At 39.1% G+C, this 12,664-nt stretch overlaps 1 protein-coding gene across 1 annotated transcript in view; it reads right to left on the reverse strand.

The window, feature by feature from the left end:
- Window positions 1-5,545, reverse strand: part of LOC122768623 (cadherin-22) — a 133,520-nt gene extending 127,975 nt beyond the window's left edge. Inside the window, exon 1 of the mRNA XM_044024732.1 lies at window positions 5,313-5,545. The gene's annotated coding sequence lies outside the window, so the exon portion shown is untranslated. The remainder of the gene's footprint in view (window positions 1-5,312) is intronic.
- Between the last annotated feature and the right edge of the window lie 7,119 nt (window positions 5,546-12,664).

Raw genomic sequence — 12,664 nt, forward strand, 5'->3', positions numbered from 1 at the left:
ATACAGTATGTTTGGCTCTGATCATCTTTAACTATAAAGCAGACACCAATGCAATAAAAACACAAAAAGTGCTGTCATCATTCTGAATATTATGGCGAACAATTTATTTTCATTTTTCTGCTGTCAACACAAACGTAATACAATTTAATTGTTCTTCCTTCCAAAACAGTGCTTCAAATTGTTTTTTTATACCTACCTAAGGTGTTTTTTCCCCCTACAAGTCTCTACTTCAATTCACTGCCAAAAGGTTCTTAGATCATTTCATTTTCTGCACATTTGAAGACTTGGATTCAGATTTTCTTTGAACTCTCAATGCAATTCTACCCGTTTGGCTTCTGAATATACAGCAGCTGATTTTCCTGTAACATAAGGACAAAGTAATCTGTATGAATATTATTATTGTCCACTTTCTCCCCTTGTTGCTTCCTTCCTGGTTTTATAACTAAAAGAAAACATGTGAGCTTTCAAATGCACACATAAAATTATCAAAGCAATCACCTGTTACAGCAGATGACCGATGAAAAAAATAAAGCAGTAGGAATTCAATATTGTTGACGGAACTGTCCGAATCACAGAATTAGCCAATGACCTGACTTCTTCATGCATGTGGAGGCATACCACAAATGATATTCAAGTTAGAAAATGAAGATGAGCACATAAATTCAAATGTCAGATCAGTATGCTAATGTTGCAGACAGTGCCAGGAAACAGCTTAGCTTAGGAAAAATGACTGAAAAAAAAAAACACCTTCTATCTTCCAACAGCACCTCTGAATTTTATTAATGAAGCTACCACAATATTAGTTTCAGGACATAAACTCTAAACAAAAGTACAAATAGGTCTTTTTATACGACCGATAAACAGAAATCCTTTAAAATTAGATATTGTGTTAATTCATAAAATTTAAGAGATGCTGGTGGATTTTTTTCTCAATAAATAGGCAAACTGACCCTATTTCTGGAAATGCTGAACTATGCTTTTCACCAATAACTAGTGATAAAAAAAAAAACAGGTGTTAGCAACCTTACTCCAACTCAGCCACACAGCAATTTAATCCCTTACACAGCTGTAAAAATGACACGAAAGGATCTGTATTAACAGTCTGTTTCATCACAAGTAAAAGCATTTTTTTCTCAGAAAAGCCCAAGTCATTTAAAATGGTTCAATCAAAGCATTGCCTGCAACGCTGTCCTTGAAATCAGGTGCAAACAGGGCTGGAAAATTAACCATGGAATCTGTCCACAGCTCTGAGCTCTCCATCTCCTCCTACCTACTGACTCCATCACAGAGCTTAGTGTGTTGTTGATGCAGTCCCTGCCCAGAGGGGATAATGAAGTGACTAAGGGCTGACCGTCCCTGACCATCGACAAGACAGCAGGAGTGAGTCGAGAGAAGTGTGACTGGGAAAATGAGAGAGGCTGTGTTTGCCGTGGATGAACCAGGGACCACGGGTCGAGATCAGTTAGTTGGCCTAATCAGTCCCCTCTGTTGGCCATAAAGACCCTCTGGTTTACCCCTGAATCTGTCATCTTTACGGCCACACTATCGCCATCTGTCAGCCTCTTTCACTCTCTACTCTCTCCCTCTTCTTTCCCTCCACCTCTGTCTATCCAAGCCATCCCTCCTTTAACACTACATTTATGCCCCAGCTTGGTAAACGGTAATCAATGTCTCACACTGGTGGACTGCTTCATCCTAACGATTTCTCAAGAGGGCTGTGTGTGTGTGTGTGTGTGAAAAAAAGAGTGAGAAAGAGATCTAAAAAAAGAGCGTCAGAGCGAAAGAACACAGTGACTGAATCAGGGACCGAATTTTTTACCATACATACTCTGAATGTGTGCAATTTGTCAACTAATTGATTTAAAGCTGCAACACTCACTTGTCAGTCGCCTTCACTTCAGTTAAACTGTTCATAATTTATTAATGTGCAACATGGTTATCAGCTACAGACAGCGCGCACATTCTAGCTACACCAACGCCTGCGTGTTTAAATCGGGATGTGAAAATAATGTTTCGATTTTGAATAATTAATCACAGAAGAATTATATATACATCCACAGCGTTATAAATCACACTCCGCACTGGCCTTTGACCTTGTACGGATAATGAAAGAATTCTTCATCCACTATACGTGTCTGTAATTGCTGTCATTTTTACCTGACTAAACTTTGCAGTCATCTTTCAAAAGAAATCATCCAGACCCTCCTGCTCCACTGAGGGAAATTCAGGTCAGGAATCAGTTGGAGATCTTGCTTTGAATCAGACAGCCCTATACTTTGCAATTAAGTGGCTGAGATCTTTGGAATAAAGTGATGCCACATATTGTGGCACTGTGGCACAGAATCCGAGGGGATGTGACATGTGTTTTTTTGTTTGATGCAATTTAACATACAACGTTAACTGGATTCATTTTGTCTGATAACCAAGAATATAATTAATCCAATTTCAATTCTGAATCAGATGTTGCCCCTCGTTGAAAATGGGCAAAGTGAAAAGTGGAAGGGACGACCATGATCCTGAAAGCAGAATAATTACTTTGATCCAAATGTTTTTCAGTTTCAAATGGCTCTTTAATAAAAGCACAGTTTAAAAGCTTTGCTTGAGTTCTATTCAATTTGAATAGTAATAAATTAGAGCATGCCTGGTATATGCGCGCACACACACACACACACACACATCAGTAGTACAAAATAGTTTGTAAGTTTGGTAAGTGAATATTTATCTTGTGTATCTATGATTGGTGTGGGTCTCTCTCGGTGTATATGGTTGTTGAAAAATGTGTTGAAAATGCCTGCCTGCATTTGGCACTGACTGCAGGAACCCACAGTAATGCATTCACTTTTGGTACATAAATCACAATCAGCCCATTCTGCCATCTGGGTTACTGCTACATGGCCCTTGTAATGTACATGCTGCTTAGACCAGCGGGTGAATAAATGAGGAGACCAGGATGCAAAGCAGATACATGTGTGTAATGGACAGCAAGGTGGCAAAATGCTCTTCTTTTCACTTTTTTCTTTCTTGCAATTTAAGTTGTGTACTCCTCATCACCTCCCAGCTACAAGATTTGTGTTTTACATAAACAGTAGAAGCACATAATGTATGTGTGGCTGTGCATCTCAGCCGAGCATGTTTATAAAAAGTCCACATTGCCTATGGTGCGATGATAGGCGTGCTTACGTAAGATTAAAAATGTAATAAGCACCATAATCAGAGGGATTTGCACCATTTTGTAATTCCCATCATCTGTTAAAACATTTTTAGCTCAGTAAAATAAAAGCATGAAACATTCTATTGCACTGATTACATCCCTTAAAAGGATAAAACACTTTAAACAATACATCTATACAGAGTAATTCTGCCTTAAATTTGACGTACATCTTTCTGCTGATCTACACACAAAAAAAATTTCCATCCTATGTTGTAACCTGCTGAATCAATTTTCCAAACACGGGGTCAATAAAGGTCATGGTCTGCACCCAGAGGTCCCACCTCTTTGACTGATTCCTGTGCAGATCAGCATCTAATTGGAAAATTAAACTCATTGATCTGCTATTGGGACAAGAGGGATTTCTCTCACTTTCCCAAACACCAATTAGTTGAGGATAAATCGCAAACAGAGGCATGCCAGCAGCCTCACACACACACACACATACACACAGTTTGAATATACTCACATACACACACACATGAAAGCACATACACGCGCACATGTACACATCAATGGAGTAAACTTCAGCATTCCTAACCCCAGCCAAGGTCACTCTTCAATATCCAGGCTTAAAGTCTAAACTGCAACCCCACGGTCACGAATCATAATCTGGACATATGAAATGTACACACACACACACACACACACACACACACAGTAAAACATGGGTTGTATTTCATTCAGATTCCACAGAAATGATAAAAAGTCTGTTTCCCCAACAAAGCAAATATTAGGTTTGTAAGTAAATGTGATCAGCCTTGTATCGGCGTTATGCACAAAAGTGCTGCATCTTACAGGGGGAAGCTAAATCACATCACGTTAAAGCTTTTTCTATAAGACTAAGAGCTTCATATGCCATCTGTCTCTTTCATCAATGACCGTTTCATGAGCTACACAGACGTCAAATGATATTCAAGTCAATCTGAGATTTACATCCGCAATAAAATTAGGTGGTGGAGTTTCATAAATCCACTTGATAGAAATTGTAGGCAACACAGCACAGTGAATGAGAGAGTGTGTGTGTGTGTGTGTGTTTCAAAGAAACTGTGAGTGCAGTGGTTTATTTTGTCCAACAGAAAATGTGCTTATCATACATAACACAGAATGCTGTTAATACTTACCATAAGTGATTAGTGATTATGTGAATATGTGCACAGCAGAAATAGACAGACCGTTTTTAGCACCACGTATCCTCCACAGAGACACTTAAACGTTTATAATCCACAATCTGTGAAGGATTATTACTAAAAACGGATGCGCAAAATCCACTACTGTTACTAGACGAAACAGTTTTTGATGGCAGTAGATTCTGTTAAGAGTGCATTCAGTCAGTGTTTAGTGCACAGTGGCACGCGTCCAACTTCCAAATGCATCCTGTTGGCGCATCAAGTGGCTGCAGTGTCCGCTGTGTGGGAGATACGAGCAGTCACTTTCCACTTGAAATTTTATTTATGAAAGTCCGCGCTGCTGCAACTGCTGCGATTATTGGGCCGCCTCGCGTATTTACACACGCGTCTGCGTTTGATCAAACGCAGCTGGGAACGTTCTTTGCAGCGAAACATTTTTAAATGTGCACATGCAGCCAGGCCAGCAGCAAGGCATGCGCACACGTGCTGCCAAAACCTCTCAGTGGAGATTTGACTGAGGAGATTTGCTTCCCTAAATTCATGTGGCGCCATCATGAGTACGCACGACGTGTGCGACCAACTGCATGCTTCACAGTATAAAAGAAAGAAAAATATAAAATAAAAACATCCATGACATATCACTATATAAATCGTTTCATTTGACCGGGATCACACATGTACTCCCGGGCAGCTGCTCTGTGCAAACCCGTTGTTAATTGTGCCATAAGTGGCAACAAGTTATGTGGCGATGCTCAGTCCTGAGGTAAAGACGAAAAAGGCTCAGTAAAAGATCATGTTTCATTATACGCACACGAATACAAGCAGACACAAATCCGCCTATATGAGCATTTATACTATTTATCCCTGGTGCTGTGCACAGATATTAAAGTCCCACAGCGCGATGTGAGACGGCGTCATTATAATTACATGGCACAACTTTGTCATCCAATTAAAAACACGCCGTAAACTCCTACCTTTCTTATCCCGTGTCGTAAACATAATGGCTCTGGCGTGACAAGTTGACGAGTGGATGTAGAGACGGGTATTTAACTTGCAACTCCTCCCGGTGGAAGAAAAAAAAAAAAAAACGTATAGGATCCTCCCGTTTGATGAAAATCACAGGGAAAGACGCTCTGTGTGTGTGCGCCTGCTCTACCGCCGCGCGTCTGGAGTCTCGGTTCGGTTGCGAGGAGCGCAAGGGGAGAAGAGACGAGAAAGCCAAGCCGTGGTCGGCACGGTGCAGAGTGGAAAGCCCCTGGTGGTGATGAAGTGAACGTGCGTGAGTGTGTGTGTGTGTGTGTGAGAGAGGGAGGGAGGGAGAGAGAGAGAGAGGGGATTTGTATTTGTCTGACAGAGGTGTGTGTAAACGCTGATATGTAGATCTCTTTAGTTTCAAATACACCTTATAATGATTTTTGCTTGGAGGGATCGGGGACTAGGGATAAGAATGTGACAGATTTTGAGAGACTGAGACAAAGAGAGGGAGAGAGGTTACCTTTTTCTTTTTCTTTTTCTTTGCCTGCACTTTTTATCCAGGAGCAGCTGAAGTCTCCCAGAAGGTGAACGGGTTAGGAAGCTGATGTACCAACAAGGTTTTTAAAAGCCACTGTGTGGATGCTGTTCACAGCAGTGAGCTAAGTGGAAGAGAGAGAGCCACAGAAAGAGAGGGAGTGAGGGAGAGAGAGAGAGAGGGGGGATGTGGCAGCAGCAGAGGAGGAGGAGGAGAGAGGACCAGAGAGACCAAGTCAGAAAAACCAAGTTATCTTTGTTTAATTTTTATCCCAAATGGTTAAATGAGGTACTAGTGCATAGTCAGTGCTGAACCGAGCTGTGCCAGCATTGAAAACATGGCTGGCAGTGCAGCTCGAAAAGGAAAACTGATTTTAGACACTTTATGAAAGACTCGTCATCTGATCAAGTCTACGACAGCTCAAGAACACATTTGCTTTTAGTGTTTGTAAACAGCTCACTCTTCTGTACCAAAGTCCAAAGAGAAAATCAGTGTTTTAATCGAGCACAGACACAGAAGCTGCTGGTATTCTCTAACACCTTGTTTGGTAATGAAGGATCTGAAACATCAAAGTCACAAATGAACATGTTTGAACTTTTTCATGGAGGCAGCAGTGGATGATTCACAACTCCTCTTTGCTGTGATGTGAAATAGCAGGTTTTCATTATAGACTTTGGTGTGACGAGTGTGTGGTTTACAAAGCAATGCAAAATTCAGTCACAAAAGCATTTTCAAGATGTTATTTAGGCATTGGTTTTCTTTTGTGAGCCTTTTTTTTTTCGATAAGTAGCTAAAATCAGTTTCTTTGTGTAGCCACTGGCAGCCATGTTTTCAGTGAGGGCAAGCACTCTCGATGCACTGAGGCGAAGCATGCATGTCATGTTGATATGTGTCATTACCTCATAAAATGGGCAACATATTGGAGTCAGACAATTGTTGAATTCCCAGCATTAAGTTTTGTCCTATTGTGCTTTATCAATATTGCTTGTCTGTTTTCATGATTTTTTTTTGTGTGTGTGTGTGTCATAAAGCATGGAATTAAGGTGATGTGCACATCACATAACAAATGTCACATCATCTTTTTCCGTGATTAGCTCAACCATTGCACCCTGCCTCTGTATATTTGCTTACATGTTGTCCCTGGTCATTTTACATTTTACGTGGGAATTGCTGACTAAGGGCATGTGTTTTTAATATTACATTTTTCCTTAGCAGTGAGGTGTTGAAACATTGCCTTTGCCTATCGCTCAAGTCCATAATGGGAACCGGAGACCAGCATCTACTAACATAAATATCTGTAGATATAGTACTGTAGGACACAGCAAGAGATCAATACAGGGTGGAGAGAGGGTGAGAGAGAAAGAGACAGAGTTAAGATAGGTTGTAGTGCTACTGTTACCTTGACACTTCACCACAACTGCACACAGCCACCCATGTGCAAATTGACAATACAGGAAGGCACATGTCAAATGCTACACAAGCAATCTATTTTGGCCCAATAAATATTTGTTCTTCTGTAGTGGGGTTTAAAAGTCCTATATAGTATTACAAATCTCTAATGACAAAAACTGAAAATGTTTGTCTTAAAACACAAGTTATTCTTTGCTGGGAAATAAAGCAAATATAGAGTACTGACCATTATTTATTTTGTTTTCTTGAACTGTATCTTTGTGCTGAGGCATGTGTTCAGATTAAGTGGATTTTATCTCCATATCAGTGGCCAATTCTAGCAGCCGGTGTTCACCTGTTATAAAAAAAGGCTGCGGCTCAAGTTTCCAGTGCATCAGTGCTTACCAAGCAGCCCTGTGATTGTGCGAAAAATGACATTACAACTAAGTGAACGTGTCAGACGTTAGATTGTTTTCTATTATTGCAAAGACAGACTTTCCCATTGTTGAATCATAGAAAGACGAAAGGTTCCTGACTTGGCACATTGTGGAATGTATTTCAAATGTATTAAAAGCCCAACAAGGCAGAGTAAAGGTGACTATAATGCTGGGGCTGTTTGAAATCAACGTCATCACAGATACTGAATTTTTTCTAAGAGAAAAAAATAGAAAGCGCAACTTAAACAAGGAAAAATGTCAACCACTTTGAGTGAGCTAAAAAAAAAAAACAACCCACATTTCACACTTTACTGATAAATCCAGGTTTAAGATTTATGGCAGAAACATTACTATGTACGTGGTGGGGAGACAAACAGGAGAAAAAACAAAGATGCAGTCGATCAATCCATTAGGGAAATGTGGTGGTGGAATTATTTCATTCAGCCCATTCTAGAATTTGACAGCTGCCCCAAATTGACCCTGAACAAGTAGAAGTATAACTCTCCAGAGAGAGAGGTATACCAGAAGGATTATACAACAGGATATTGACCCCAAACACACTCAAGGTTTTGCAACAACTATTTTTTCTTTTTTTTTACATTTATTGGGGCACTTAAAGATTAAAAAGCCAAGGAGTCTATGGTATCACAAGAAGGTCTTAGGGACATTGTCGAATCGTGTTAGGTCATCAGGTTTTTCACAAAAATGTGAAGTCTGTGCCATGTCATTGTGTGTGTATGCAGTCAAAGCAGTTAAAGCCAAAGGGGACACATTGAATATATTTAGAAATTCTTGCACATTTATCAATGATTTGTCTTTGTCTTTGACTTTTCACTACATATTAACATTTACAGGAGGAAAAAAAGTCAGCACACATCAATCTTCCCCAGTGATTTTGGAGTATAGGATGAATGTTGTTACCCTGTTTCTATGCTGCTCACAGTCCTACAGCCAACAGTAATCACCATCACTCCACTGTATATTTACCAGACTTTATTGAATCTATGTAATATAAATTAACTTGGCATGATTATATGTACAGAAATGAGAAACTACTGTATATTTGCAATATTTTCACTTTCACAGTATTTTATAATAGAAGGTAGGTTGAAAATTCTGAGAGCTGCTGTTGGTGGCACTGTGCCCAAATCTGTGCAATGGACAACTCCATTTACAAAATGGAAGGAGGAAAAAGCATGGACAGTACAGTCAATTCCCAAACAGCAGGCCGCCAGAGACTGTGAAGCATAGCTGCTTCAAAGCTGATCCCAAATCGCACTATGTAGATTACCTTATACTTTATATAAATGTTCAATTCAAAATCAGCACCATGGACAGCTCCTCATTTTCAAATATGAAGACAGTAGGCTTTAAAACGGATCCAAAATCAACACGAAGGACATTTCCCACATAAAACTATGTATGACAGAGCTGCTTCAAAGCTGCTTCCATATCTGTAAAATCATTTTCACATGGAGAAAGTGGATCCAAAAATCAGCACCATGGACAACTCCTACAGCTGCTCCCATATCATTACAATTCACAAATAGAGCACTATAGACATGAGTTAAATTAAAGCAGATCCCATATCATCCTTATGAAATACAACCTCACTCCACCAAACAGAATTTTTTTCTGATGTCATCAGAAGCCACCCGCAGAGTCTTACAGTAACAGACAGTGACTTCTTTATCCACCCCTGTGTGCTTCCTCCGATAGCCACATGTGACAATGAAGTCCAGAAGCAAAATTTAAAAATTGACATCCTGTATCGCATTCTCTTTATGGCACCCTGTTTAAAAATTACTCAAAGAAAATGAAAAAAATTATATGTCAGCAACAGAGGTGAGGGACCTAAATGTCTGTCTGTGTGTGTGTGTGTGTGCATATATGAATATATATACATATGTATATATATATATATATATATATATATATACATATATATATATATATATATATATATATATATATATATATATATACATACATATATATATATATATATATGTACACATATATATGTATATACATACAGTACATATATGTATATATACACACATATACATATATACATTTTTATATATATATACACACACATATGTATATATCCACAACCTGCCAATATGAACAGTATTGTTCCCTTACAACACACACAATGCAGCCATATGCACCAACTACTAGATCATTGTTTTTAAAAAAGATCTAGCTGTGCTGTGTGTCAAATTAGGAGGGCCTTGACTCATTGAGTGTGTACACCAGCCATTGCCAGGGCCATTTCACTTAAATTTAATTCAACCCAATAAACTTTATTTATCCCTGCAGGCAAGTTTTCATATTGGATAAAAAAAAATACATTAAAACAACACACATAATGAATAGCGTTTCCAAATCACTGAGCACTTATCTTAACCGATACTGAATTCAAACCTACTTAAGCTAAAAAAAGAATTTACAATTAAATATTTCCGATCAAGTCATGGGACTGCATATTCACCATTAGCCATAACCTTTGAGCTTGTGAAGTAGATAAGACATTCAGTCTCACATTAGCCACAAAGTCAATTTAGCCCTGGAGGTCAAATTAAATCAGGGCTGCAGACACATTAATAAATATCTTAGATCACATAAGAGATTAAAACAAGACACTGAAGCTCATACAAAGTGGAGCAAATGCAACCTGGAGCTTCAGTGCAGCTCCTTAGTCTAGCTCTACTTCCAGATTCTATCTATAGGTGTACTGTAGTATTTTTTAGCTGTGTCAAAGTGAGCTGCAGGCTCTAGTTTAAAAATCAACACAGCTGCCAGACATACCCTTCACACTTTTGAGAAATCAGAGAGGACGAACAGAGGCCTAAATCAATAGTGCATCATTTGTGTTTTACCATGGGTATTTCAAGAAGCTACCTCCTGCTTACAGTCACCCCCTACAATGTAGTTCAAATGGTGGTTCAGTGAGAGTTCTGGGTTTAGGATAGACATGCTGGCATCTATAAAGTTTGTAAAATTAGTTATTCTTTCAAAAACCCTTCTTCTTTTCTCAAAAAAGTGTCTTCCTCTTCCCTGTAAAAAGGGCTTTTGTGGAATTTTTCCTCACTCTATGTGAGGGTCTAAGGCAGGGGTGTCAAACTCATTTTTGTTCAGGGGCCACATACAGCACAATTTGATCTCAAGGGGGCCGGACCAGTAAAAATAGTAAAATAATAGCATAATAACCTATGAACAACAAGAACCCCTTTGTTTTTTTTCCTTTGATTTACATTTACTGAAGGATAATTTTACAAAACATGAAATTTCTTGAGAAATATAAGTGCAATTTCAACAACACCATGCCTAAATTTACTATTTACACAGCACACTGGATCTATAAAGGCACAAACATTTAGTCACAGGTATCTGGAGCATTTGACATTACGTTTAGATTAGTGTGAAATTTAAACAAATTCTTCCTGTGGGCCGATTGGACCCTCTGGCGGGCCGGTTCTGGCCCCCGGGCCGCATGTTTGCCACCCCGGTCTAAGGCTAGAGGGTGTAACTTGCTGTACAGACTATAAAGCCCTTCGAGGTGTGATGTTGGGCTATATGAATAAAACTTGACTTGACTTCCTCAGTTACCTTTACCTAAAATTGTTGAAAACTTGACCTGCCCTTAAACTAAACCAACCGAAATCAAGAAACAAGCTCCGGTTCCTAACGTCACAAAACCAAGTTAGCGCCCCCTGGCAGGATACTACACTGTTCACCTCTATAGGCATATATACTAGACACATAAATCAATAAATTGTGCCCCAGGATGCCACAACAGTTGAAGACAGGCTCACGGGAGAATATTCTATTGCTATGAAACGTGCTCACAGCGAGCAGAAGATGAGGGGCAACTAACTCTCTGTAAATAATGGACTCAGTTTAACTGACATACAAGTGTGCACAGCAATGTTAAAACAGCAATTATTTACATTACACTGCCCATTCCTACTGTTATGTTGACATGACACTTACCCCGTCCAGTAATAACAGCACTACCTGTGGCTGGTAGACTCAGGTAGTTGAATGTCTGTCACAAAGCCACATTACGTCTGTTTGTTTCCCTCCAGGCTCTTGTAAACTTTCAGTGACTCTCTGGAGTAAGATGAATGGAAGTTAATTGGGAAGTTGAAGGTCAGGAATATTGTCCTCTGTGGCTTTTTCCAAACTTGTAAAAAAACATTCTAGTGCATTATAGGGATGAGATATATGCAGTCTGTCAATGTTTGCGACATATATATCGATGTCTTTCAACACAGCAACTATTCTTTAAATGTTTGTCTAAATTATTATTATATAATAGTGTGCAAAAAAACAAACAAAAAAAAACTTGTATTGCACTTATGACTAGCAGTTCATAGTTTGTTCTACTTGAAGCTCTTACTTACTTCTAGCTCTTATTTGTACCCAAATGTTTAAATGCACTTTTGTAAGTCGCTTTGGATAAAAGCGTCTGCTAAATGACATGTAATAATATAAAAAAAAAACTGGATCATTTTGGTTTGTGGACAAAACAAGACATTCGAGATCATTTCCAGGTTTGCCAACCACTGATCAACATTTTTAACGTTTTCTGACATTTTATGGACCAAACGACTACTCGAGAAAGTAATCGACAGATGAATCGCTTGTGAAAATAACCGTTAGTTTCAGCTCTACATACAGCATGTATATGAAATACACGCAGGCTCTCTGTCGCAGCCGCTAGCTTACATAGCATAATACATTAGCTGTGAACTTTGCAACCTCTCAAACAATAAAACTCAATCAAACATACATCCCATTCCTGCTAAATAACTATTATAAAGCGGAGACTATTGAACATACATGTTATTGAAAGTGTTTATGCGCGCCAGTTAAGTCAAAGTTGGTCAAAGAAGTTGCCTTCACCTGTTTGTATTGAGTGACGTAGAGGTGCGCCGTCCAGCTACTGGATCCCCAAGGCATTACTAGCAGATCGATCAAC

This window comes from Solea senegalensis, linkage group LG4, assembly GCF_019176455.1.
Source record: "Solea senegalensis isolate Sse05_10M linkage group LG4, IFAPA_SoseM_1, whole genome shotgun sequence".
Lineage (NCBI taxonomy): Eukaryota > Metazoa > Chordata > Actinopteri > Pleuronectiformes > Soleidae > Solea > Solea senegalensis.